This window comes from Lissotriton helveticus, chromosome 9, assembly GCF_964261635.1.
Source record: "Lissotriton helveticus chromosome 9, aLisHel1.1, whole genome shotgun sequence".
Lineage (NCBI taxonomy): Eukaryota > Metazoa > Chordata > Amphibia > Caudata > Salamandridae > Lissotriton > Lissotriton helveticus.
Genome location: NC_136070.1, coordinates 212,478,641 through 212,502,342, shown reverse-complemented (window position 1 = coordinate 212,502,342; position 23,702 = coordinate 212,478,641). Strand labels below are relative to the sequence as shown.

General features: G+C 41.3%; 1 long non-coding RNA gene across 2 annotated transcripts in view; it reads left to right on the top strand.

The window, feature by feature from the left end:
- The first annotated feature begins 248 nt into the window (after positions 1-248).
- LOC144782691 (uncharacterized) overlaps positions 249-23,702 on the top strand; it is a 564,841-nt gene continuing 541,387 nt past the window's right edge. For both annotated transcript variants that reach the window (XR_013601208.1, XR_013601209.1), the window contains exons 1-2: positions 249-406; positions 501-553. This is a non-coding gene — a long non-coding RNA (uncharacterized LOC144782691). The remainder of the gene's footprint in view (positions 407-500; positions 554-23,702) is intronic.

Sequence of the window (23,702 nt, the reverse complement as noted above, 5' to 3'; positions counted from 1 at the left end):
GGCCAGTTTGATACTGACATACGCTCTTCTCTTCCTTTTTGCAATAAAACCTGTATAATTTGTCTTTTTCCTGGTTTCACCATAAGTAATGGGTGAAGTGTCCGCTCCCCTGAACATTTTAACGGGCAGATTCATAGTTCTCTGTTGTTCTACAAGTTGGCCTGCGGAGTTGTTAGTCGCAGAGAGTCCTTCCGTTGTGTTTACCAATATGTAGCGATAGACAGCGCATGTCCCTGGGTATGGGCGAGTGACGGTAATGAGGTATTCACTATAGAGGGCGGGGATTCGGCTGAGTCCGCCGCTTATTTCTATCCCAGAAGCCATCGTAGAGAAGACGCTTCCGTGTTCACATGAGGAGTTGGTGATTTGGTCCCTTATCGCTGAAAGAGAGACTAGTCGATTGAAGGTGAGCACCCTGGACTTGATCCTTATGCCAGCAGAGTAATTTTAACCGTTGGAAATAGAGAGGCGAGACCTAATGGAACGTTTGTTCGTTTTAGGCGATGCTGCATCTGCACTAATGAAAATGGGAGCTGTGGCCCCTTAAAAGTTGGTAAGACTTCTTTGTTGTTGGGAATGACAATCTCCTTGTTCTTAACTGAAACCGGTAAAAATGTCATTGCTGGACATGATTATTTGATTATACAGGAGGCAGATACCTGCTGGGTTGAAGAATTTCCCCTTCCCCATCTAGCGCTGTAATTGTTGCTAAGACGCCTCGTTTCCGGTATAAGTAATATACCCAGATGATTGTCTTAAGGTATGTGGTCAGTGCTTGAGAAAGACTTGGATGAGGTTCCCCTCACGTTTGGGTGATAAGGGTTATAATGGTGTTTAGTGATTTTTAGTGATTTGATTTCCCTTTGATGTAGTAATATCTGGAACACGAGATGTTCAATGTATCTGTGCCACTATGGATGTTTCTATTATAAGTTTTGCCATTTACCTCGAGGGTTTATACTCTAAATATACTTCTCCAAACTGCTTTTATTAGTTTGAATTCCTTTTTTGAGTTGTGTTTGCTCATATGTAAATAGATTGTGGTAGTTGTTTATATCCTTTATTTGAGTCAATGTAAATGCAAGGTCCAATCAAACTGTATAACATGCGTATGTCATAATTAGAATGTAGTGATGTAATTTAGAATGTTAGAGCTTGGTGTATTGTGGTGAGAAGGCGGTTGGTTTCTGGAGAGTCGGGACGTTTGCCCAGCTGCTCCGGTGGGTCTATGGTTTGAAGAATTAATAAACCATTCTTTGAACACCTTATCCGCCTCAGCTCTATCTTTACATTGGCGACGAGGGAAACGGTTCTTCAAGACCCACTGGATTGATCGGCAAATTTTAAAATTTCGGTAATTTTTGCCACCGGTTACCGGATTATCGAGCCCAAGACTCTCTCTTTCATCTAAAAATGTTTTCATCACTTCAGCTGTATTCTACAATTTTCCAGGTACTGTTACTCTCTTTTATTCTGATTTGGGAGTCTCCTACCTGCTTCGTGGGATCAGTTAACTTCGTTAACTTCAAATCGAGCCCGGAGTTCCAGCGCGTGAGTAACCGCCACAGCATTTGACAGCGTCATCAATAACCCCGTTGTGCGTTTCAGCGTGCGTCAGTGACTTGATAACGTCACTGCGCTGCTTCCGCCATTTTGTGGGGGTTTACTGCTGGTCTGCGTTTCAGTGACGCCATCACGTGCTCACGCTTGGCGGCCATTTTCTGCAATTCACCGAGGATCAGTCCAGCTGCCTCGCGTAACTATCCGGCTATCATTAACGGTGAGACTCTTCCAGTTACTCCGATTGATTTCTACGTCAGCAATAAACATACGCACGCTTCCGTGCTTTTGCCTGTTAGCGCATTTTCAGTGGTGCGCACACTTTCATCCTAAGTCACTGTTATTTAAGCAGTTTGTTGCTGCATGGTTCATACCTTTTTCTTCATTTGCGCATTTTCAGTGATGCGCGCACTTTGACATTTTACTTCAAATTCAGGGTGTTACTTCATGAACTGTTTCTAACCAGTGATGCGCACACTATTACTTTCTTTTAACAGCGCGTTTTCAGTGATGCGCACACTTTAACACCTTGATGACTTTCACTTAAGTGCATGTTCAGTTTTATGCTCAATATAATTGATATGCTGGTCTTCCGTAGTAGCTATTTCTGTGATTGGCACATTGTTTACTCCTACAGTGTTTATTCTGAGTAATTCTGATTTAGTTCCTGTCACGAACACGGTCTATGTAAATTATAATTCCTATTTAATAGGTGGTGGGTGCCACTACTAACTTTATCTCCTTATTCAGAGTTTCAGAATCTTGTAACATGGCAAATGCTCAAATCTGCAATCAGCCCACAATTTTTCTACAAATTCCAGGTAAGCCTAAATTGGAATGGAAGAAATGGTTTGAAAGTTTCGAAAATTATATTGTGGCTATTGATGGGTCCAAATTTTCAGCTGAGAGATTAAAAGCCATTTTATTCAGTTATTTGGGTTCTGCAGCTATTGAGATTTTTAAAAACTTGATTCCCATTCCTCCACCCAGTGGTGGTGGTGATGGTTGGAACATTTACAAGGAAGCAGTAGCCAGACTCGAAAAACAATTTCAGGATGAGCCTAATGTTCTTATTGAAAGGCATGCATTTCATAAGAGGAAACAATTTCCTGATGAAACAATTGAGGAATATGTGGCTGCTTTAAGAGTGCTGGCTGCTAATTGTGACTATGGGGCAACTGTGGATTATTGTATTAGAGATCAATTGATTTTTGAATGTGAGTCAAAAAAGGTCCAAGAAAGACTTCTGGCTTGTCGAAATCCCACATTAAGTGAAGCTGTTGATCTAGCGAAGGGGATTGAAAGATCCATTTTATCTTCTAAAGCCATTTCTGCTGAGAATGCTAAGTCTTTCAATTCTTTATCTTCTACTTCATCGGTATGTGCTGTGCAATTGTCCAACAAAGGAAAGTCTAATTCTAAACAGGTTTCTGTCAATAAATCTGCCTGTTATAGGTGTGGTTCCAAAGCACATCTTGCCAACAATGTCAACTGTCCTGCTGTAAAAAAAAGATGTGTTAATTGTGGGAAAGTTGGCCACTTTTCTTCTGTTTGCCATGCACCTAGGAGGAGTGCTAGTTCTTCAAGCTCTGGTGTCAATAATGTTGACGTTGTTGATGAAGACTTACAGAACATGTTGTTAACCATTTATGACTGTGTTTTTGACTATTCTGTAAACAATGTCAGTTTTCCGTTTAAAGCACCGTTAGGCATGGTTTTAGTTGGTGATATTTCTTTTCAAGCCATGGCTGATTCTGGCTCACCGATCACCATCCTGTCTGATGTGTTTTTCAGGGACAATTGGAAAAATGTTGTTCTCCATAAATCTGACATCAATCCCAAAGCTTTTGGGAATTTTGATATCACCATGTTAGGTTACTTTGAAGATTCTCTTGAGTTTGAGTCTAGGAAAATTTTCACCAAAATTTATGTTGCCATTGATGGTAAGAATTTGGTTGGGTGGTTTGATTTAGGAAGGCTGGGAGTAATTTTGTGTCCTGGTTCTGATCGTCCCCTGCAACTCAGAGAATTTGATGTTAATAATATCTACATGGACAAGTGTAGTTTAGATATGATTATAAAGAGACATGCCAATGTGTTCAAAAATGTTGTAGGTCAAGTGAAAGGTTATATGCATAAAATTAAGCTAAAGAAGGATGCCATTCCCGTTCAACATAAAGTGCGTGTTGTTCCTCTGGGTATTCGTGAGAAACTGAAGGTCCATCTAGACAAGTTATGCTCAGAGGGCATCATTGAGACTACTGATAGTTCTGAATGGGTGTCGGCCATAGTTTTGGCACTTAAAAAGAATCAAGATTTGAGGCTATGTGTAGATTTGAGGTCTCTCAATAAGAACATTGTCGTTGACACGCATCCGTTACCTCGCATTCAGGACATGTTGTCAGCGGTCAATGGTGCCAGGTATTTTTCTATCATAGACCTCAAATCTGCATACCATCAGGTACCCCTGGATGATTCTTCGAAAGATCTGACCACTTTCACTACTCCCTTTGGGTTGTATAGATTTAAAAGAATGCCATTTGGGCTGGCATCTGCAGCCAGTGTGTTTCAAAAGCTCATTGAGAATTTGTTTCAAGGCATCACTGGTGTTCAGTCATTCCAGGATGACATTTTAATTTTTGCCCAGACTTGTGAACAACACAATGTTATTCTCAACAAAGTTCTTAATATTCTTGGTAGTAAAGGCATGACAGTCAGCAAAGAAAAATGTAAATTCCTAGTTGAAGAACTTAATTACCTTGGGCACAAAATCACGGCCGATGGCATTTTTCCAAAAGAGGATTTAGTCAACACTTTAGATAACATCAGTACACCCCAGGACAAAGATTCTTTGCGCTCTTTCTTAGGTTTGGGAGAGTATTATTCAAGGTTTGTGAAAGGGTACGCTCTAGTGGTGGAGCCTCTTAGACAGCTTCTTAGAAAGGGGGTTCAGTTTATTTGGGACAAGAGCCATGATGAAGCTTTTGTCAATGTAAAGAAGCTTATTTCTAAAGCACCGGGTCTTAAAACCTTCGATCCTCAGGGCAAATCCTTCGTCACCGTGGATGCCAGTACTGTTGGTCTCGGTGCTGTTTTTTCTCAAATGGTTGAGGGCAGAGAGAGAGTAATATCTTTTATTTCAAGAGCTATTCGGGGTGCTGAAAAGCATTACAGCACTATAGAAAAGGAGGCTTTAGCGTGTGTCTGGGCCGTTGAAAAATTCAAGAGTTTTCTGTGGGGCAGGCCTTTTGTACTTGTCACGGATCATAAACCGCTGGTATTTATGATGGATGGGGTAAAGAGCGGCAAAGCATCTTCTAGACTGGTGAGGTTGATTGCCAGACTTCAAGAATACAATTTTGAAACGCAGCACATTCCGGGTGGAAAAAATTTCACCGCTGATTGTTTGTCCAGGCTTCCCCCTAGTGAGGAAGATAACAATGATATTTTGGATGAACATGAATGTGTAGTGGCACTGGTCGATGCTGTGAGCACGTTTGAATCAGGCATTTCAGAGGAAAGTTGGATTGAGGCTATGGACAAGGATCTGGTACTCAATAGAGTTAAAAATTTTGTAGGTAATGGTTGGCCTCCCATTAGGAATTTGGAGGAGTGTTTAAGGAGTTTTGCCCAGGTTGCTGATGAGCTTAGTATTGAGGGGAATATTTTGTTGCGCCAACACTTGTTTATTCCTCCTGATGGTTTAAGGAGTAAACTCATCAAGCTTGCTCATGTTGGTCACCCTGGTGTTTCTGGTACCAAGAAGATTCTCAAGAACCACTATTGGTGGCCTGGTATGGATGCTGGTATCGAGAAGGTCATTGACAACTGTTCTGTTTGTGTCAGAGCAGATAAGCACTGGAAGGTTTCAACCCAACCTTTGTCTCTTAAAGAAGGAGCTGTTGGCCCTTGGGATAGAATTTCTATTGATTTTTCTGGCCCCTTTGAATGTTTGGGAAGGGAGAGAAGATTTTCCATTGTATTGATTGATAATTTTTCCAAATGGATTTATTACACCTTTGTGGAACATCCCAATACTGATGCTGTTATTGATTTTTTGAGTTTTGTTTTCAGTTTGGAGGGTGCTCCAAATTTCATTTTATCTGACAATGGGGTACAATTTGTTTCCAGGAAAATGAAAGGATTTTTGGAAAAGTTTGGAGTAAAGTCTGAAACCACTCCTTTGTATTGTCCCAGGGCCAATGGCCAAGTGGAAAGGGCCAATAGATTTATTAAGGAGGGCATTCAGGCTGCCTTAGAGAGCAAGTTGGATGTTTTGCAATTCTTGAAGGAGAAATTATGGAGTTACCACATCACTCCAAATTCCTCCACGGGTTTTTCTCCATATCTATTGATGAGAGGCAGACAAGCTAAATCTGTCTTAAGGCCCAACTTTGTTAAAAGTGTGGGGGAGGAAGTTAACATGAAAGTTATCATTGATGAAGTCAAACAAAACATTCTGGAGTCTCGCATTACTGGTAAAAGTTATCATGATGCTTCTCTCAAGTCCAAAGATAAATGCATCAGGGTTGGTGATTGGGTACGTGTGGTGAAACCTACCATATCTCCCAAAGGTTCTTCCAAGTTTTCCAATCCGTTTCAGGTTGAAGGGGTGACTGAGTCTGCTGTTCTGTTGGCTGAGAAGGGTTGGTGGAGCAAGGGTTCAGTCATTCTTCTCAAACCTGGGCAAGAACGTTTTTTTGCCAAAGATGAGGATGGTGGTTGCACTTGGAATGACCTTGGTTGTGGTGAGAAGTTTCATGCTGCTGATGTGGCTGATGTGTTCTCTGATGACTCTACTCACGATGCTGGCACTGGAACTGTTGTTTCTTCAGAGAGTTCCAGTGTTTGTGAGGGTGGTTCCAATCTTCAGGAGTCTATTGGAATATCTGCTCAGGTTGATCATTTACCCCTCAAGAGGATTCCTAAAGTTCCTAAGAAATTTGACGATTACATCTTGGATGTTTGATTTATTTCATTCTGTTATTTTTGTAAAAAAGAGACATGTGGTAGTTGTTTATATCCTTTATTTGAGTCAATGTAAATGCAAGGTCCAATCAAACTGTATAACATGCGTATGTCATAATTAGAATGTAGTGATGTAATTTAGAATGTTAGAGCTTGGTGTATTGTGGTGAGAAGGCGGTTGGTTTCTGGAGAGTCGGGACGTTTGCCCAGCTGCTCCGGTGGGTCTATGGTTTGAAGAATTAATAAACCATTCTTTGAACACCTTATCCGCCTCAGCTCTATCTTTACATAGATGTATTCTGATAAAACATTCATAGCCAATATACATTTTTATTTATAGGATTCTTATGGTTAAAATGCCCTATAGTCCGGAAGAGGCCTGTACTAGGAAAAAGGCTGAAAGACGTCGACTGCATATATATAAAGGCATCAACATAAGAAAATTGTGATACTGTTTATGATAATACATAGATAAGGATCTTGATATAGAACGAAGGGAGAAAGGGATTGACCCTTGGAAGCCCTAATAATCCTTATGTTGATGACCGAATATAGGGAATGCTGTGACATAATTATTTGTCAACGTCCTTTTGCTTAATTATTTACGGGCTGTTTAGACCAACAAATTGTTTGCTTTTGAAAAGAATTGTCTTCTGTTTGTATTGTATAAATTGTGTACCTTTGTGTTTGTATATATACGTGTTGGCAAAATAAGTGTTACTACTAAAAAACACAAGAAAAATTAACTTTAAGAAATAATAAATAGTCTTGATAATCCCTTTAAGAGTGATTTATGTATTTTTAGCTTATGTAGGAATAAAGTACCGTGATTCAATTGAGATTTATTCGTGATCATTAGTTTAGGTCAGGAAAGGACAATTAGCAGTGTATTTTCCATAATTAAGTTATAGCTTACACAAAATGGTACCATAGGCATTATTTTTGTTTCATATAGTGAGAAGCATAGCAATGACGGTGTAATGCCAAACTTCCGCAGCTAGCTGCTTAATATAGCCCAACAGTGCCATCAGCGGGGTCAGGCTGGCATCAGATTAAATCATTTGAGAAAGATGCCGAAAAACATCCTCCCGGTCTGCCAGTATTGGCGCACAGTTCCAAGCCAGATATGAAAAGTTGGCATGCTCTGTTGCACACTTAGAGCAGCAGTGTGATTTGGTGGGATCCATTTTTTGCAGGCAAATGTGGCGTAGAGTAAGCCCTGTGGAAATATTTAACAATTAATAGTTTTTGCTGATGATTACTGGATATGAACCAAGTTTGGTCACAGAAATAAAGTCATGTCTTGTCCGGCAGGGGATGGTCCAGATCTCTCTCCCACGATGCCCACGCCCCCACTCTGACCGCAGGCCGAAGAGTCAAGGATGAGCGATATAGCTGGGAGACCAAGTGAGAACCACAAGTGGATGTGATGACTAAGCTCTCTGGTGGGAAGTTCCCTGACTCCTCAGGGGAAGACAGAAGTGTGGCACAAATGGTATTACAATGTCTATGTAAGATGAACCTGTCCATGTAAGACACATGGCGTGTTCTTCGATAGGGCGTCTACAGAGCACAGTTGCGCATCATGAAAGAGGTCACCCAGAGTGTGGAGTTTACACAAGGCTAAGATTTGCTTGGTTAGTGCTTCGGTTGTTAGGGAAAGTTAAGGGTTATCTAAGGGCAGTATGTGCAGGGTATAAAGTAGGTCAGCGTTCATATACAATTGTAGCATAACCCAGGACCAGTATGTTATTGGAAGTGTTAGTATTCCTGAGGGTGTCCTAGTTGGGCCATTTGGTATGATAGTGGAAAGTAGGCATGGACAAGACTGAGACCGTTCCTGCCTCAAGTATTGTAGCCGCATGTCAGGATGGTACCAATAGTACGCAAAATGTGCCTGTGCAACTAAGTAGTATAAATCAGGTACACTAAATCCCACACACAGATACATCATAGTCAATGTTTTCCTGCTGATTCGTGGCTGCTTACTGGCCCAGACAAGTCTAATGAGCACACTGCGGAGTGTGTAAAAAAACCTAGCCGTCATGACTATGGGAATGTTCAGAAATAGGAATAAAAATGGGTCAGTACCACCATTTTAATGATGACAATTCTACCAGGAATCGACAGAGGATTCTGAATCCAATGGACAATTTGTGTTGCTAATTTATAAATAGTGGGTCCGTAATTGGAATGGATAACCTCTGCAGTGCTACGATGTAAAAAGACGCCTTGGAACCTGGGGGAGGGGGACGTGCACCAGCGCTGAGGGAAGTTTTAAGTGAAGGGGGTGTGGTGACTATCAATAGAAATATTTCTGATTTTGTACAATTAATAGCAGGTCTGGAGAATGCCCGAAAGCACACAATTTGATGAAGAAAAGGAAGGAGATTCATTTTGGGTCTCTTACAAACAACATCACATCATCTGCATATAAAGAAGCTAAAAGAGGTCCAGGGTAAAATGTTAGCCCACATGGTAAATGGCGCTCCCGAAAATGCAGCACAAGGGAATCAATGGCTATGATGAACAGTGGGGGTAACATGGGGCACCTCTGTCTGGTGCCCCTTGAGAGCATAAATTGGTCAGTTAAGTCTCCATTCACTCGGAGCCGGGCAAGCGGACTTGCATACAAGAGGCGTATAAGATCGGAAAAGCTCGCTGGAACCCCCAGCTTCCATAATAGTGCATATAAAAAGGACCATTGCAGCAATGACATGGTTTTTCAGTGTCCAACAATATAGCTGTGGCAGGAAGATCAGGAGTTATTTAGTTAAGAATCGTGAAAATGTTACATAGATTACCAATGAAGCTTTGGCAGAAACTCGCCCTCCTCAACCTTCCTGACACCTTGCTCAGGACTTTGCATCTTCTGCACAATGGCACATGGGTCAAAATTAAAATCGGTGGTGGATCATGCCTGTCACGGCCTATAATCACCACGCAAGGCCTCAAGCAAGACTGCGTTTTGGCACCCATGCTATTTAACTTATTTCTGTCTGACCTGTTGCCGGTCCTCAATACAGTAATCCCGCATCTACCTAAATTGGGCAGCCTTCGCCTCTGAAATCTACTTTGGGCAGTCAATGTGGTCTTTTGATTGTCGCCCTAAGTGTGCTGGGTTGCCCAGACGTGGGCCCTGGGCTCACTGTGCCACTGGATCCAAGCTGGCCTGGCTGATGATGGGTGATGATCCCAAACCGGTCCCAGGATGCTTGTTGCTTTTGGACGCAACTGCCACATACTCCAATAGGAACGGTCTGCTGATAAATAAAAGAAAACCAAGATCCTTGCAGTTCGAATAGCCAGGACTAATAAGCCAACATGATCTCTACACCACAAGAAAATAGAAGCCACAAACTGCCTCAAGTATTTAGATGTCCTGTTCAATGATAACAGCAGATACGCGAGCCAGTTGTTGTCATGTTCTTTGGTTGCAAAGGTTTTAACTAATCACAGGTTTACCAACGTGGAGCGATTCTGGACAAACCAGACTGTAACAGGGAAATTATCTTATCTATACGTAGGGAAAGGTGAGAGCCAAGGACTTTAGCCAAAATTTTATAATCATGATTCAACAAAGACACAGCGGTACAAAAGGGGGTGGTGATGGCCGGAGCATCTGAATCAATCAAACACTCACACCCAGTCAAAAGATCTGGGTTTAATCCATCACCGTTCTTTAGCCCACTCTGCCACCCCAGTTCAGACATGGCTATATGCAAATCAGTCTGACCCTGTGCCTCATGGGAACAGTCCAGCCCGAACTGCCAAGCCATGTCTTCCCTGGACCGGAAACAAGCTTCCGAGGACCGGTTTCTGGCATTCCAGCCGTCTTCAGCCCGGCTTGCTTGAATCCAGTGGCAAAGTGAGCAAGGGACTCGCGTCTGAGCATACCCTGCCACACTTATGGCGGCCAAAAGCGGTACAAAAGGGGGTGGTGATGGCCGGAGCATCTGAATCAATCAAACACTCACACCCAGTCAAAAGATCTGGGTTTAATCCATCACCGTTCTTTAGCCCACTCTGCCACCCCAGTTCAGACATGGCTATATGCAAATAAGTCTGACCCTGTGCCTCATGGGAACAGTCCAGCCGAACTGCCAAGCCAACAAAGACACAGGTCTGTAGGAAGTGCAACGATGAGGAGGTTTGCAAGTTAAGTAAAAGGGTGAGTACTGCTTTCTGCATCATAGAAGGAGAGATCCGCCCTCCAAGGATTCCGCATATACTTCCGATAAATGGGAAAATAGTAGGGATTTAAACGTTTTATAAAATATGCTGGATAATTCGTCTGTGCCTGGGCTTGGTTGCCACTCAGGTCATCAATGCCCGGCAAGATCAGTGGTAATGGGTGAGCCGGGAACTCCTGTTTCTCTCCATCAAACCAGACTATAACCAATTCAGCAACATCCTTTTGTAAGTGTGTTGTCAGCAAGGTGGCAGTGAGTGGTATATCAACAGGTATAATTGGTAAGAAATCTGGCAGAAATGTCCTCGTTGTGCTTGACCGAGGTATTATCGTCCATTCGAGATGTGTAATAAAGGAGGATTGGTATGGGGGCAAAGTATTTTAGCCAGTGTTCGACCAGGTCTTTTACTCTCATCATACACCCGATTTTGGCGATATTGTTCACCTCACGAGCTGCTAGGTCTTGAAAGTCTGCCGGTTCAGCGATAGGAGGGGGGCGTCAGTCAAAGCCTGTAGTTGAGATCCCGCAGCGCATCCTATTAGTCCCTAGCTTCCAGCATATAGCGAGGAGCACCCTAGAATGTTCGGCAATGCATATCCCTCTAAGCTTTAAATGCCTCCCAGAGTGTTGCGTGACATGATACTGTCCCGGCATTGAGCTGGAAGTACTCAATTATGGCAACCATGACAGCACTCTGAAACACTGTCCAGTAGGCTGTCTGCAGGACTGCGCGAGGGTGCACGTGTTTGCATAATGCTGGGTAAGCAAAAGGTTAATTGTATTGGTTAACAGTCTGATATTGTGCGTGGGAGGTATGCAACAGCAGCAACTGATAGCAGAATATTAGGGGAAAGGTACCAGTGACCTAAAGGGGACCATAAGTTGTATGGAGCCGAATAAAAAGAATATCCCTGAGTTAGTGGTGAGCGTCCCAAGCATCTGCGAGGAGGAAGTTCTGCAAAAGGGAAGAAAGTGCCCACACCGGGACAGTGTAACATTAAAATCACTCCCCATTAGTATAGTGTCCGCAGATAATTGGGAGGTATGTGTCAATATGCTTGGGAAGAACTCTGGCCAGTACACATTTGGAGCATAAACATTGTGCAAAAGGAGGGATTCAGTCCCCAGGGTGCCAGCAACCAAGAAATAATGGCCTTCAGGGTCAGCAACTACATCCCATCTGCGGGACAGGATCACTTTGCGGATTAGGATAAACACCCCTTGGAAGTAGATACTGTAATTTGCAAAGAAATGGTTGTTCTCTCAGTGTGATGCAGACCAATTGGAAGAGTTAAGGGCATAATGGGTCTCCTGCAGAAATGCCAACTGAACGGCTTGTCTGGTAAGGTAGGACAGGACCTGTTGTCTATTTTCTGGGTTAGCTAGCCCTCTAAGGTTCCACATCATACATTTCAAGGTTAGCACCCCTGACCCCTTAAATGGCAGTGCCATCTAAACCACGGGTAACTTTATGAACATGTGTGAATGTGTAGAAAAGAAATATGCATAGCTAACTGCATAATCAATACCCTGTATAGAGTAACAGCAAATAACATAGCAAAAAATAACGCACATACTCAAACACCTCACCCACATCGGATAGCAAACAAGCAGTATCCGGTGAATCCCATCGCTTCCCAAACAACAATCAATTAGTTCAAACAATATGAATAGTCCTTGTGCGGAGGCAACACTCAGTGGAGACCGCCTGAATTCCATAACCTTAATGAGAATGTGTACAGCCCTGTTAGTACTGCAACTCTTGCAGTCTGTGGATGAAGTTCTGGTGTCGTGCAGGCCTCAGCCAGACCCGCTAGTGCAAGGGGTTCGCCCTTCTCTGCACGAAGTCCTCAGACCAATAGAAAGAAAATGGCACAGAAACTGGAATAGAAAACGTAACATTTATTACACCTCATGAGGTGGTGCTACAGTTCAAACAGTACCCTTCGGTATTGCAAGAAGTAGCACCACGAGCTATGAAAGCATGGTTTATTTATACCCGCACAGGGGCTCAAAAGAAGGCGTTACAGAGCACAAGAGCACATTTTATGTACATATAAGGTAATATTGAAAGGTACAATCGATCAGTGGGAGGAGCTAACAGTCTTGAGGGCTTGACAAACACATTCCTATCTGGAACTAATCACTACCAGATGTGAACCCTAACGGACAGCGGCAAAGTGGGGAGAGGGGTTGGCCTAACGGCTAAGGCGCTCGACCTCGGACCTGGGGAACTGGGTTCGAGTCTCGGTAACGACGCCAAAAACCCCCTGTGATTCTGGGCAAATCACTTAATCTCCCCGTGCCTAAAATGAAAGTGTCCTCATGTAACGTAACTGGTGCTATGTAAAGCGCTCTGATAACTGATTCGGTTCGGTTCTAGTTCGCGCTATATAAAACTCTGCAAAATAAAAAATAAATAAAAAAAAAGTGGGGGATGCTAAATATAGCTTGTTGCTGGGCAATATCAAGCACCATGAACAGGAAGATAGGACAAAGCACATGGTCGGCACGAGGCAACATGTAGCAGACAGAATGGCTGCCATGAACACAAAATGGAGTCCGCTAAATGTCAAGATAACGGCTAGAACTAAGATGTATTCTGCTAATGCTCAACCTAATCGCTGTCAAATTACAACAGACAACCCTTTTAGCATTAGCTGAAGACATACGCTCTTCTGGGATAATCTAAACATTCATCCTGTATATCTATACGCATCATATCAGCTACTTCTTCATCTAACGTGTGTTGTGCTTTTATATCCACGGTATTCTTCTTGGATGGTTTACAAGCAGTTATGTCATGTGTACAGTACCATAACAAATATTATTGAAACTGGGAGACATTAATATATCGAACACCAAAACATCGCAATTAGAAAAAATATATTTCTGTTTATTAATAATTGGGATTATTGGTCGGGATTAAAAAACATATAATAACTATACAAGTTGAAACAATTGTGACCAAAAAATAGACAATAATCATAATACACAATTAATTTAAGCAAAAAAACCTAAGCATATCAATATCAAATGACAATAAAATTATATCACACAATTCTTGAGTATTAAAACAACCAATAAACCAAAAGGGAAAAAGGAGTTAACTAAAAGGTGGCAGTTTGTATTTTCTCGACGCGCGTTTCGGCGTTTAGACCAACGCCTTCATCAGGAGCCACATAAACATATCTGCAAAAAATAAATTAACATAAAATACAATCAATTAATTACATTAACATTTTAATTCCTAAAATTCTTTTCTCCCCCCATTTTCTTTCTAAACCGTTTTAGTGTTCGACTAGTATTCTGGAATGGGATTACTAATTCTCATTTCCTTCTCATTTTACACATAAAAACATTCTCGTCTCCCATTTGATTCATAGCATATAGTATTCATGGAACAAGGTTTATATTCATATATTTGAGCAGTTGCATAATAAATTGGTTGTCAAAGGGTGTGATAAAGGAGGAGGTATCGTAGTGCTTGATTCAGACAAATATGAGAGCAACATGATTACAATGTTAGATGATAATTCCACCTATATAAAAATTAGGACTAATCCATTGAATGACATCATTAAAAAGATCAAACGTCTAACTAATGAAGCACTCAGCAAAGGAGATATTAATTTGAAAGAACATGAATTCTTGAATACAAATAAGAACAAAACAGCGTGTATCTACGGATTACCTAAGATTCACAAGAGCACAGAAAATCCCCCCTACAGACCCATTGTATCGACGATCGGGACCCCCACTGAGGCCTTGTCGAAATTCATTGACCACTTCTTGAGACCCTCCATACCAGGAATTCGATCCTATGTCAGAGACTCTGGACATATGATCAATAAAGTTGAAAATCTAGAATTTATATCACATAGAGACATAATGGTCACCATGGACATCGAGGCTCTCTATAGTAATATTCCTCTAGATGAAGCGATTAGAAGAACTGACTTGTTTATTGACAAGCATGATATAGCGTGCCCTAAAACATTTCTTATTGACTGTCTTCTTATTGTGTTGACAGACAATATAATCGAGTTTGGAGATCTGCTCTATCGCCAAATCAGAGGAGTAAGCATGGGTGCCTCGGTAGCCCCCTCGATAGCGAACATATATATGTCCGCGTTTGAGGAAAGGTTCATCTACAACGAACTGGCACCCTTTTTTGAATCCGTTTCCCATTGGTCTAGATACATAGACGACATCTTTTTTATCTGGACCAATGGGAAAGATTCTTTATTGGAATTCTTGGAATGGATTAATCTTACTGACGATAACCTAAAATTCACTGCTCAGTATAGTACAGATCAGGTTGAATTTCTTGATTTGATAATAAGAGAAAAGGATTCGAAATTAGAAGTAGATTTGTTTACAAAACCCACAGCTCGCAACACCTTGCTTCATTTCAGCAGCTTTCACCCGAAGAGCCAACGTGAAAGCATCCCCTTTTCCCAATTCCTCAGGGTGCGTAGAAATTGTACGAATCTCGCAGATTATGATAGGCAGGCTACTATAATGAGGAAAAAGTTCTTGGAACGCGGATATCCCCACCGACTTGTGAGGAGTTCATACAAGCGAGCCCGCTTCTATGACCGCGAGGCCCTGTTAACACCCAAAGCCATGCCTCCTAAAGACCAACTCGTCTGCATCACCACCCATTCTACCATGAATGAACGGGTAAGGCAAATTATCAATGCTAGCTGGCATATATTGAACTGTAACCCTAATTCAGAGAATTCAGAGAATAGTCTTCCTAAACCTATGTTTGCGCATAAAAGAAACAAAAACCTAAAGGACAAAATTGTACATTCAAGATTTGGGACGACATTGACTAAGAATAGATCCAGTCAAAGATCTCTACTCAATGATGTTCCAGTACGAGGAACATTTCCATGTTCCTCTTGTAAATCATGTAAGAATATCATTGGAGGATTAGAATTCACACATAACGGTTTTTCCTCCAAGGCTAACGATATCTGGAATTGTAAAACGTCGAATGTGGTTTATTTTATCTCATGCAATTGTGGCCTTGGATATGTTGGAGAAACCTGTAGATCCATCCAGGTACGTTTATCTGAACACAGATCAGCTATTAGGACTAAGAAATTAACAGCCCCCCTAGTGAAACATTTCTTGGAAAAGAACCATGGTCCAGAAGATTTCCAATGGCGCATCCTAGAAAAAATAAAAACTCCAGATAACAAGGGAGGATGCGCCATTAGGAAGAAGAGAGAAGTCTACTGGATATTTGTCCTTAATACATTTAAAATGGGATTAAATAATGATCTTCCTTGGGAAAACGCGATATTCTGAACATATTTAATTAGTAATGTTGGGACCTACGCCTCGTTACTTTGATTTAATTATGAACAATAAACCCTCTCGTACTAGTTATAGTTCAAGGGCGATCATTACTGTGAACTAGGACTTTATTAATCAGGAGCAGGGCATCATATAGCTGGTCGATAGGATACTGGACTATATTTATTTAATATAGACGTCCCTTTGTTGACATCTATATATTGGCCGGATGCAATACACAATGGGTGAACATATTCAGCTTATTCTTCTATTTTTCACCATTGCCGCCAAGAGTATCCGGGCAATGCTGTTACTAAATAGCTACGCAGCGGCAGTAACGTTAGTCTCTAAACGATGAGTATAAATAATTACAACTTCTGAGCACGATCCGTCCCGGAATCGCTAATTGTTATGTACCGGCGCTTTAAGATCCCTAGACAGTCAATCATGTGACCAACCATAGAGTAGCTTTATAGGAAGTTGGCGATTGTCACTGTTGATATCCTTCCAACGGTCGTAGGACGCCAGCTTCCAGGACCGCACCGGCGATTTCGGCCGTCTTCCATCAACAGACGCTGAGCATAGCCGTCTTAGTTCTACTGTTTATCACCGGTAAGAAAGAGACTTAGAGAGCGTGACGATATTGGGCAATTTTAAATTACATGAAAGTTAATTATAATTGTTTTCTTAGGGAAAACCCACACCCAGATAAACACTGATCATCTCTCGTTATTTTTAACGCAGATATATATGAAATATAAGGCGGGAATCCGATCGAGAGTCCAAGAAGAAACGACCGTTAACATCCCCTGACATGAATTACTAACGTGCGGGTGGAAAAGATAAAAGCTTTATACGTGTTTAGTGAGTAAGTGTTAACCCTTCGTACTTAATAAACCCGTGTTGAATAGCTTTAGTTGTGCAGGTCGTTTTTAGCTACGAGCAATACTTGACCTCCCTACCATGGGTTTGTGTTCTATACCCTTAGGATTGCCGACAAGGAAAATTAGCAGTTGAATACAGTTTTGAACTAAGACAAAGATTCTAGACGCAGTTATTTAGTAAGTGTCATTCTTCTATGTATTATGAATCCACATCTAATAGGCTTAGTTACATAAATTGCAGTTAGTAATGAATAATGTTTAATCTCCCACTGTGGGTTTATGCTCTACATCTATAGGTTTGCCGAAAATGAATATTATCAGTTGAATCAAGTTTCGAATTTTATTGAAAACGAGTGTTACCCGGAATTTGGTTACATATCACGTGACAGTAGGATTCCCGGCATACACTATTAGGTGAGCATGTCGGTTGCTATATAGGCAATAATATCGGTTAGGTTTCCTTATAGTAGTGAGCCATACCGCTCCTCTTCAATAATCTGACAGTCTGTATGTTTGTTTATCCAGGATATAATTTTCAGTGTAGTGCACGTGTGAATCTTGATGTCCACTCTGGTAGCCGACATCTGATAACAAGATTGCTGACACTCTTAATCAGAAGATTAGGTGAGTAGATTTTAGCGGTCATGCTAGAATAAATGCAAGACTAAAACAATGCGACCTTGTCATCCTAGGGAGTAGAATATAAAACCTCACCCCCAACTCCCCTTTATTAAATAATTGATTCATGATAAATATATGTCTTGATTTTATAATAAGATATCAGAAGTCATACTGTTCCCTACAAATCTATATGGCTAATCAGTCCGGAAACGATCTACACTACAGATATGGTATACTTGCTAATGAGAGTATACCAAAATTTCCTTATGTACAAAGTCAAGGGTTTGCAACTGCTCAAATATATGTATATAAACCTTGTTCCATGAATACTATATGCTATGAATCAAATGGGAGACGAGAATGTTTTTTATATGTAAAATGAGAAGGAAATGAGAATTAGTAATCCCATTCCAGAATACTAGTCGAACACTAAAACGGTTTAGAAAGAAAATGGGGGGAGAAAAGAATTTTAGGAATTAAAATGTTAATGTAATTAATTGATTGTATTTTATGTTAATTTATTTTTTGCAGATATGTTTATGTGGCTCCTGATGAAGGCGTTGGTCTAAATGCCGAAACGCGCGTCGAGAAAATACAAACTGCCACCTTTTAGTTAACTCCTTTTTCCCTTTTGGTTTATTGGTTGTTTTAATACTCAAGAATTGTGTGATATAATTTTATTGTCATTTGATATTGATATTGATATGCTTAGGTTTTTTTGCTTAAATTAATTGTGTATTATGATTATTGTCTATTTTTTGGTCACAATTGTTTCAACTTGTATAGTTATTATATGTTTTTTAATCCCGACCAATAATACCAATTATTAATAAACAGAAATATATTTTTTCTAATTGCGATGTTTTGGTGTTCGATATATTAATGTCTCCCAGTTTCAATAATATTTGTTATGGTACTGTACACATGATTTATTTCCCTGTTCTTTAGATTATCATAATTTACCAGGGGGTCCTTGTTTTTTACACTATTACAAGCAGTTATGCACATAGAACATAGCATTGGGCCACAATGGATAATCATACAACAGGTGAAAATCACTGCAATTGCAATACAGAGAACAGTCAGTAATTTCCAACCCCAGGCAGAGACTAAAGCCCAAACCCATCTGGCAAAAGTCCAAGTGCCATTCTTAGTATGAATGTCTGTAGCTATCTTATGCAGTTTAAAAATTGCATCATATACTGCGGGTGAATTATCAGGAATGAAAACACAACTACTACCGATAACTTTACATGCACCACCTCTATCGGCTAACATCACATCTAATACCATCCTATTTTGGAGGGCTACAATTATGGCAACTTGTAATTCTTCAGTGATATTTCCAAGCGCTATAGCAGTTTCATTAGTGAAAGCTTCCACAACTCTAGTCAATCGTCGCACCTTTTTGCTGTTTAATGCAGCGCCCCCAAAAGAAAATAGGCTCAAATTAAAATCAACATATTGCTGTAGACTAGTGTCTGTCTGGTCCACTTCATCAGTACTTATTGTCCTTTTGTAACGATTTATTGAAATGTTCCTAAACAGTTTAAAATCTCGATGGTATGATGCAGATGCTAGGAAAACAGGAGGTAACAAAAAAGAAACATAACATGCACCTGACCACCCAACTGGTAGCCTATGATATCCATGATTTCCACATACTAGATATGTGTAATGCGAAGCTAAGAAGGAACTATTGTTCATTCCATCTATATTTAATACAGTAACACAATCACTAATTCCAACTGGGATTCGCCCAGTACTTTGTACACATAAGTCTGCTTTAGTCCTTGTAACAGTAATTACAGATTGGTTACTTGTGGCAAAGTCTCTCGTGTGGGTGAAAACATATGGCGTAGAAACATTGTCCGGTCGGTATTCGTTCCCATTCCCATATAGTTCCATTTGCTTGAGGATACCCATCTTTGTCCTGATAAAACTCCTTATTCAAATGGAATAGAAGTCCACCTACTGTAGGTTTTCTAGTTGCAAACAAAAGAGTGTACCAAGCTCGACAAGAACCAATATGCGAGAAAGGAAGTGGAATAACAGGTGTTCCTCCTTTCTTTTGATGCGCTGGAAGCATATCACATACCCAACAATTAGTAGTATTCGTAGCATTGTGAGTGTGGTGAAGCATCTGAACAAACGTGTTACTAAGATAAGATTCTCGGTGCTTCTACTCATGATACGGAAGAGTGAAATGCTGGTGTTCTTCTGGGACTGGAGTAGTAGTAACCACAAAAAACTCATGAGCAGGAGCCATCATTTCAACAAACCAGGTGATTACTGCTATAATTGTCAAAACAGCAAAAACACCCTTAACTCCTAAAATCTTCTTCTTATTATTCATCATAGCAACAAAAATCAACTTTCTCTAAAAACAGAACAAAACAAAAATAGTCGTAGGAGTTCTTCTCCCGTGGGTAGATGTTGTTTTCTTCACCGCAGATCAAGACAGGTGTCACTACACTACACAGGGCTGATCCCCCTCCCTTGTCATATCGACAGTCCGTTTCCACTACCCAGGGCGGTTGCTCAACCTGTCTCACTCAAAAAAAACCTGTAGATTCTTTCCTCGGTCTCAAGTTGTATCGCGCTGCTCCAGGGATCGTCTGGTCCGGGAAGAACTCCGCAGATTCATCAGGTGATACAGCAGGGCCTTTCTCCGTGGTCAAAATCTCTCGATGATCAGTCAGCACAGCAGGTTCCACCAAGGTCGACGATACTTTTCGACAATGGGTACTATGCACCCAGTTTTTCTTGTTGGTGACTCTAACCGCTGTTCTCGTGGCGAGGAGCACCTGTTCTGGTCCACGCCATCTCGGCTCTAAGCTGCTTGACCTCTCGAACGTTTTGATCATCACCAGGTCACCAGGACGGAGTTCATGGCCTTCACCTGTAGATCTGTCAGGAAGTGCTTCTCGAACCTGTTGATGAATAGAAACCAAACTGTCGGTTAACTGTGCCAAATAGTCATTCATCAAGACACAAGGTACATCATACACAGAACTTGGTTTTGGAACTCCCCAGATATTTATTGGTCGTCCAAATACCACTTCATACGGGGTGAGACCCGTTCTAGAATGTGGTTCTGATCTGATAGACAACAATGCCAATGCCCAAGTCAAGTGTGTAGAAGCTTGAATTTTCGCTATTTTCAGCTTCAGAGTAGCATTATACCTTTCCACCAATCCTGCTGATTGTGTATGGAACACTGCATGGAACTTCTGTTTAATTCCTAATCCCTTCAAGACATACTTGATAACTTCCCCAACAAAATGAGGTCCGTTATCATTCCATAGGAGTCTGCATACACCAAATCGCGGAAAGAATTCCTTCAATAATACCTTAGCAGTAGTAATAGCAGTATTGTCCTTTGTGGGGTACACCTCAATCCATTTACTGAAGGCACAAACCACCACTAGAACATACTTTAAATTATTACAACGCTCAAGTTGGATGTAATCCATTTGCAAGACTTCAAAAGGTGCAGTTGGTGTAGCAAAACCTCCAGCTGGAACTCGCGTTCCTTTTCCAGGATTATATTGTAAACAGATCAAGCAAGACTGTACTACTCTCTTAGCTGTGCTAGCAATTTCTGGATGCTCCCAAACTTGCGTAAGCATTTTCGTTATTGCTAAAGCTCCAACATGTCCTAGTCCATGTGCCATCTGAACCATAGGTTGTACGAAAGGTACAGGCAGCTTCCATCTATCCATCTGCTTATTCCGCCAGCAACCTTCATCATCTAACTCTCCTTCTTCAGACCATTGTTCACGTTCTTTTACAGAAGCAGTTTTCTGTATCTCTCGTACTTCTTGTCTAGCATCATGCCATCTCTCAGCTTGTGACTTCACTACATGCATGGGAGTAGTGCTTCTTTGCATCACAGTTTCACGTGCCACGTGATCTGCAAAGGCATTACCTTGTCCAATCTTATCTGTCACTTTCTTGTGCGCACTACACTTCACTATGGCTACTTTCTTTGAGCATGTCCATGCAATCAAAAGGTTATGCACTAAGTCTCTGTGCATTATTTGCATTCCGTGAGATGTAGGAACGCCTCTTTCCTTCCAGAGTAGCCTAAAATCATGCGCTACTCCAAAAGCATAGCGGCTATCTGTATAAATGTTCACACACAAATCAGTACTAAGCTCACATGCTCGTGTCAAAGCTATCAATTCAGCTGCTTGAGCCGATTTCTATGGTATGCGAGCTGTCTCCACTATTGTTTCAAGCGTAGTGATTGCATATGCGGCTGAGGTCGTACCATCTGGTAATTTCAAACAAGACCTGTCAACCCACAATTCACCATCCACATCTGGAAGGGGCGTATCTTGCAAATCAATGCGACCCTTTGTCTGTTCCTTAGGCAGGAATATACAATCATGCGTTTCTTGTGACTGAGGCTGAGTCACCGGATACGGCAACAAAGTAGCTGGGTTTAGAGTTGCACATCTATTCAATGTAAAGGAGCTAGCAATGTCAGTTCATATCCTGTCAGACGAGCGCTAGTTAAGTGCTGCGTCTTTTTTCGATTCAGAAGGGCATCAACCGCATGGGGTACCAACACTAATAGCTTATGTGACAAAACTATTCCTCCACTCTGTCGTATTGACACAGCCGTTGCCGCAACTGAGCGAAAACACTCAGGTAATGCTCGAGCAACAGGAACAAGAACTGCTGAAAAATAAGCACAGGGATGTTGCTTATCACCATGTAACTGGACTAAAACTGACAATGCACATCCATCTTTCTCATGCACGTAAAGTGTAAAAGGCTTTGTGTAATCTGGTGTACCTAACACTAGTGCTGAACAAAGGGCTTGTCATAACTGTCGAAAAGGATTTTCACATTCATCTGTCCATGGAAGGGGTACGGGAGTGTCTTTTGTCAAAAGTGCTAACAGAGGTTTAACAATGTGTGAAAACCCCAAAATCCATTGCCTGCAAAAGGAGGTAAGACCAGGAAATGCACGTACTCCTTTCTGTGTAGTAGGTACTGGAGTATCTAAAATTGTTTGTATACGATCTGATGTCAATGCACGTCCCTCCTTAGACAAAAGGTGACCTAAGTAGGTTACCTTTGGTCTACAATATTGCAACTTCTTTCGTGACACTTTATGATGATGGGAAGCAAGAAAAGAAAGCAAAGACAGAGTACACTTTTCACATTGCTCTGGGGTGTCGGCTGCCAGCAAGATGTCATCGACATATTGTATGAGAGCCACACATTCAGGCAACACAAACTAATCAAGTTCTCTTTTTAATGCTTGACTGTAAATACTCAGACTCTCCGTAGAGCCTTGAGGAATTCTACAAAATCTATATGATCGATTATTCAAAGTGAAACCGAACAAGATTCGGCTGTCAGGATGAATAGGGATCGAAGAGAAAGAATTCTTCAAGTCTATTACAGAAAACGTAGTAGCAGTCGGGAGACCAAAGTAAGAAGTGTTGTGATGTCAGAAACCACAGGGTACTGCGGTACAACAATCTTATTTACCTCTCTCAAGTCTATGATAAATCTGTAAACTCGATTGTCAGTATCTCTTTTCAGAATTGGAAGAATCGGGCTATTGCAAACATTAAATGGAACTTCTTCAACAACCCCAACTTGGATAAGATCATGTACAATTCGTATGAGTGCTTCTTCACCCTCCTGTGAAATCCTATATTGAGGCAAGCGAGGTAACACAGCTCCCTCCTTAACACTAATATGTACTGGTGGGATAACCATTTGACCCACATCAGTGTCTGAGTTAGCCCACAAAGTTTTAGGAAGTGAAGCCAATGCAATATCCTCTTTAACAAGACAAACTCTTCAGGCTTGGAATGATTGTCATTCAAAATGACAGGCACTCCTTCAGAAGAACATCGGATTGTGGCTCTGAAATACTTCAGCATATCAAGACCCACAATATTGTCTGACGTGTTTGGGGAAAGCAAAAACGGACATGGAGCACTAAATTTATCGACATGAAATGCAAGTGGTTGTGGACGGATTGCGGGGGGATGGGTGCGAGTCTGTTAGCGGGGAGGGTGGGAGTGAAGGGGAGTTGGATGTTTTGTTACCTGCTTTATTGAATGGAAGACGACTGTGTTTAGGAAGAACGTGTGTTAAGTGGCTTGAGTCCCGCGGCACTATGCTATTCGGCAAC